The 5,948-nt window shown below is 29.1% G+C and overlaps 1 pseudogene; it reads left to right on the forward strand.

Moving 5' to 3' along the window:
- The first annotated feature begins 4,830 nt into the window (after nucleotides 1–4,830).
- Nucleotides 4,831–5,738, forward strand: LOC145064542 (F-box protein At2g41170-like; annotated as a pseudogene).
- Nucleotides 5,739–5,948: the final 210 nt, after the last annotated feature.

Genomic DNA, 5,948 nt, shown 5'->3' on the forward strand with positions numbered 1-5,948 from the left:
GACAATGACATCCCTAAGTTTTTATATAAACAAAATATATTTCTTCGGAAATGCTTTGATAATATATTTATCATGTTTTCTGCGAACAAATTCCACAATATTATTATTTAAAATGAATACTCTGATTTTCAAATAAACATGAATAAAATTTTTAAAATGACTGTAAATTTGAGGATGTTACATATGCCAATCCCCAACCGCCCTGCCCTCGCTTTGATGACATTATATATATATATATATATATATATATATATATATATATATATATATATATATATATGTTTTATGGTTTAATAAAGTTTTGATGTTCTAAAAAACTATTGCTTAATAATCTTTTGTTGTTTAAAACATTAACCTATCAAGTGTTCAATTGTCCCATTTTTATATGAACATTTTATTTTGTATATTTTTTTTCCATAGTTTCATATATAAAATTTGATGTATAAAAAAATAATTATATGATACAAGCTAAAATTGCTTTTTAATGTTAGAATTTTGTATCAATAATTTTTTTTTCTGTTAACCTTGGGTTTCATTAGTATTAACCTAGTTTTATTATATACATATGACTTAACAATGTTTTTTTTTTTACATCTTTTCTAATAAATAAAAGGGTTTTTTTACCACTTGTCAATCTCTTATGCGTTTTGACACTTGTCATTTTGTGGTATTATTGAAATAAATATTATCCACTTGTCAATTTCTGGTTTGTTTCAATTTTTAAAATCAAAGTCATATATTTATATATGTAAAACATTAAATATAATATATATGAAATTAAATTGCAGTGAATAGGTTTCTTCCTTTTTTATTTTAAATTTTTACATTAAAAAATATTTACTTCTTACATTTAATGTTTATTTTTTTTTAAATTAACCCGTATAATATACGAGTCCGACACCTAGTGATGTTATATACAAGTCTTAGAGTGATGACGGGCTTTCTAAAATATTAACAATTTTTTTTTAATTTTAAAAGTTTCTAATTGATTTCTAAGCCTAGTTTCTATTTGAAGATTTATAAATAAATAAAAAAACTTAAATAACAATAAAGACAACGTAAAATATTGTAAACAAATTCATAAATCTATACCATTTTAAACATGACCCATTTTCTTATAAGGAACCTGATTCGTCCTCTCCGCTATTTAATTTTTTATGAACTAAGTGGAGATACATGTATGTTTAGTAGTCAAATAATAATTAAAAGTAATATGGACAGCTATTGGCAGATATTTTCCAATCAAAATGCTTAAATTTTTGTATGTATAACTTTAACAAAACTGAACAAATGGTCCTTGTGGTTCGCTGAAAATTGTCACTTTGATCCAAAAAGGTTTAGACTAGCACTAGAGGTCCAAACTTTTCATTTTGTTGCGACTTTGGTCCATTTTGGTTTTAACTTTTTTTATAATGACGAATTTGTCCATGATATTTACTTTTTTTTAATTACTTTTATATTACAATAATTAAAAAAAAAACAAACAAAAACAATTATTTTTTGAAATAACCACTAGAAAACAAAATTCTTACAATAATCTCTCTCTCTCTCTCTCTCTCTCTCTCTCTCTCTCTCTCGGGTTGTGATTTATAAACACTTAAACTGAAGAACATCTTTTGGTTCGATCTTCAAAACACATACCCCATAACCATTGATTTTGACAACCATTAGTCACCGCCTCCATCTCCAAGTAGATTTTTCTGCCGCTCATGAACATCCCTCTCCATCGCCAAATCTAAAACATCTCTCATTCACTAGTCTCGTCACCTACCCAAACAACCTTCACAGACGTCGATCGGAAAACCTAAAAACTTTGTTGTCGATCTGAAAAACCCTACCTTCACCGCCGACCAGAAAAACCGCACCTTCATCGCCGATCTTAAAAACCTCAAGAAACAGTTCGACTTCTTATTCCCATATTCTTCAACTCACACTCTCATCACTAAAATTAGAGCTTCGATTGTTATTCACCATCACACACTTGCAACATACATCATATTAGGGAGAGTTTTTGGTGAGATGAGAAAAAAAACCCATTGATACGCAATGTCTCCATCTCCGACCGCTCATACACCATGTCTCCATCTCCGGTGACTCGGACGTCTGGCACGAGAATGTCTCCGACGACTCCAACGTATGGCAACCGATATTGTTGACATATCTGCCTAGATCGAGTGGTTCCTAGCATCATCTTCATCTTCCCCACTAAGAAACCTTCGACCATAAGTGTTGCAACCACTGTCATGAAACCCTAACGCAAATGTGAAAACCCTCAAAGGAAAATTTGTTTCTCTCTCCTTCTCTATCTTCCTCAGAAAACCCTAGATCTTTCATATCTTCGTTCTTCTGTATCGTTTCTGGGTTTGTTCGATCGACGCATAAAAACCCCATCTCTCCATCTCCGATTCCCTGTACTCTTTGTACTTTTCTCATTTGGACATGAAACCTAAAATCGAAAGGGAAAGGGGGTAATTTTTGAAGTCTTTTAGTCTAAACCAACAGAAACTACACATAAGGGTTGCAAAAAAGCAAAGCATACATGTAGATGATGAATGGTGAATCGATGCATAGAAGAGTGAGATGCAGAACATGCAATGGTGATTAATTATTTTCTTCAAATGAGTGATTTTTTTGTTACGATGAAAGAAAAAAAATGAATTGTTCTCTTATGCCACACACACACACACACACAGAGAGAGAGAGAGAGAGAGAGAGAGAGAGAGAGAGAGAGAGAGAGAGAGAGAGAGTCCATATTCTATTTATGTATTTTTATTCCTTTATAAAAAAATTATATAAAAAAAATAGAAAATGCAATTTTTTCTTATAAACAGAAAAATATTTAAATAAATAAAAAACTAAAAAACAAACAAGTAAGGGCAAAATCATCATTATGAAAAAGTTCAAAGTAAATTGGACCAAACTAGCAACAAAATGAAAACATTAGACCTGTGGTGTTAGTCCAAACTTTTTTGGATAAAAGTGACAATTTTAAGCAAACCACAGGGACCATTTGTGCAGTTTAGTCTATAACTTTCTAAGAAACGGATTCTATATATCTTCCTTTTTATTTGAAAAAATAAAAAACACATTGTGCAAAATTTATATGGAATATGGAAAAAAGTAAAGTAATATATAAATTTTGATACATACAAAGCTTAATTTTAAACTCAAAAGTTGCATATTATTGTCAACAAGCATCATCAAAAATAATCGTAGATGAATATAATTTTTTTAAGAACGTTTAAAGAGCACCAATTTTATTTGTTTATTTATTTTTTAGAATAGTTTTCAATGCAATTTGAACCTTTAATTTTTGATGGAGAGATATCTTATCTGTCAATTTTTGATATCCGAAGACTATAAGCCCTTTGATATTATAAGCCCTTTGGTATTATAGTTATTTTAGAAGGTAATTATTTTAGGAGAGAAGAAATGAAGACCAAATTTTATTGAAAAATTGTATAACTATTAAGAGAATCGAATACAAAAAAATAATGTTAGTATATATATATTTTAATTTATTGGATAATATTAACAAAAATTAGTTTAAGACTATTTATTATATTAAGTACTATTTTGTTACCTATGGTAAATATAATTATATTTTATGGTAGTATTTTCATGAATGTTGCAATTTCCTTTGAAACAATTAAGTTTTTATTTTATATCTATAAAAGTTTCAAAAAGGAGGCTTTTGAAACATAAATATTACGTTTTTTTGTTAAAGTAATTATAAATAAAAGTTAAATAGAGAAGTGGTTGTAAAGAAAGTGACATGTCTCTTGCTATGGTGACAATGCCTGTTTTTATTTATAATATAACCATGATATGCAATCTTTATCTCTAAAGTTAATATAACTAAATCACTAATAAACTTTCTTTATTGAAGCTTGATTTAATTCATCATGACAGTTGAAAGTACCATTAAATTCAAGATATTTTTATATAAAAAATTAATAAATAAATCAAAAGATATTGATAAATCAACCTTGATTGTAATGTAATTCATCATGACAATTGAAAGTACCATTAAATTCAAGATATTTTTATATAAAAAATTAATAGGTAAATCAAAAGATATTGATAAATCAACCTTGATTGTAATGACACGAACCAAACAATCTAACATTTACAAATTAAAAATTCTATTGGTATCCGTTCAATTTCTTTTGTATATCTCTGAATGAATGTAATAGTGTTGGTATATCATAATGATAATTTATATTAGTGAAAGAAAATATAACACCCATGTATCCTAATCAACCTCTACCAAATTTGGTATAAAAGGCTATGTATTATGTATATATCTAATATCCTAGCACAAAGTATTTAATAACTATAATAATTTTAACACCATAATCGTTACACTAAGTTTATTTATATTTATATGATAGTTTTATTAAACTAAAATTATTGATTTTATCTATAAAAGTAAATAAAACAACATTTATATATTTAATATATGTAACTTATGTTAGTAAAAATGAATCTTATAGTTTGATCATAAAAAATTTATATTTATTAAGTTGAAAATGACTTACAAAGCCACTAATTGTCAATAGGGTCATATTACCCTGACTTTGTAGGGTTATAATATACATAATATTACGTATTTCGACTTTACATTTTTAGTCGCTAAAGTTTTTTCATGCATTTTAAGAGAACAAAATTGATGTCAACCTGTTTTTTTGGTTACCGTGACCTAATATATTATGTTAAAGCTGAAGTGGCTTATGATTTGAAATTTTTTTAGTAAAAATACAATAATAATAAAATTGCGGCCTACTTTCTCTCTCTCTCTCTCTCTCTCTCTCTCTCTCTCTCTTCAAAATGTTTTTCTTTCTGGTTTCTTGTTTATGTTTAATTATTCTATCAAGGTTTTTCTTCCTCAAAACATTCCTATCTTGGAACTTCGAAATGGGTTCTTATTCATTTCAATGTTTTTTTAAGCAGCTGTTAAAAACAATCATGATTTCTCTCCGTCTTTGTCCTCTTGATCGAATGAAAAATAGTGTCATCAGTTGAAAAACAGAGGCTTTAGAAAAGAATAAGAAGAAAGATGATGTTTGCTTATATGATTTGCCATATTTACCCTTGGAATGCATTCTTAAGAAGCTTTCTCCTGCCGGATTAACAAGTATGTCAGGGGTATCTAGGATTTTTCGGGCTATGTGCACACATGATCATCTCATGGTGAGACACTTGAACCAAAAATGGGGTAAGATTTTGATGGGTGATTCTGTATATAAAGAATGGCAAGCCTACATTGACACCAAAAAAAAAAGCAAACCCTCATGTCTTCTTCGAATGGAAAAGGGTATTTTTGGGTTTTCACTCATGGTTTCTGGTGGAAGAAAAATGTGAAATTGAACAACACCATTTTTTTTGCCAGTTGATTCGATCATGGCTTGGTATCTCTCACTTGAAACCGAAAACTTTTCTTTCCCTACTCAATTCGCTCAATTCTACAATAGAGAGGTAACTAATTCAGCCCAAAATTCAGCACTTTGAGTTTTTCATGTCAAACATACTACATCTAAAACAAAAAATCGAATTGAATTTCGTTCCAAATTTCAACAACATTCTTATCATAGCACAATCAATTACTACAAACATTCATTTACCGTTTTACATTTCTGGAAAAGCTTAAAACTTTACATCAATTTTGAATTTAAAAAACTATGTAGTTGACCATGTCAACTCCAAAGCAGTGTTCTAAAAGGCGCGCCATGGCGTGAGACGCGGCGTCGCCATTACGAAAGGCTTCATAACGTTGCTGTTAGGCGTGGCGCGTGGCAATGCGTGATATGGCGTGGCATGGCGCGTTATGACACATGTTTTTTCGTTTGAGACACGTTTTTTTGCTCTTTTTTATACCTTTTCTAATCGGACATACAAGTATTGTGTTTTTTATTAACTTTCTGTTATTAGTTGTTGATATAACACTT

The sequence above is a fragment of the Lactuca serriola genome, chromosome 7, assembly GCF_051521515.1.
Source record: "Lactuca serriola cultivar US96UC23 chromosome 7, Lser_US96UC23_V15, whole genome shotgun sequence".
Lineage (NCBI taxonomy): Eukaryota > Viridiplantae > Streptophyta > Magnoliopsida > Asterales > Asteraceae > Lactuca > Lactuca serriola.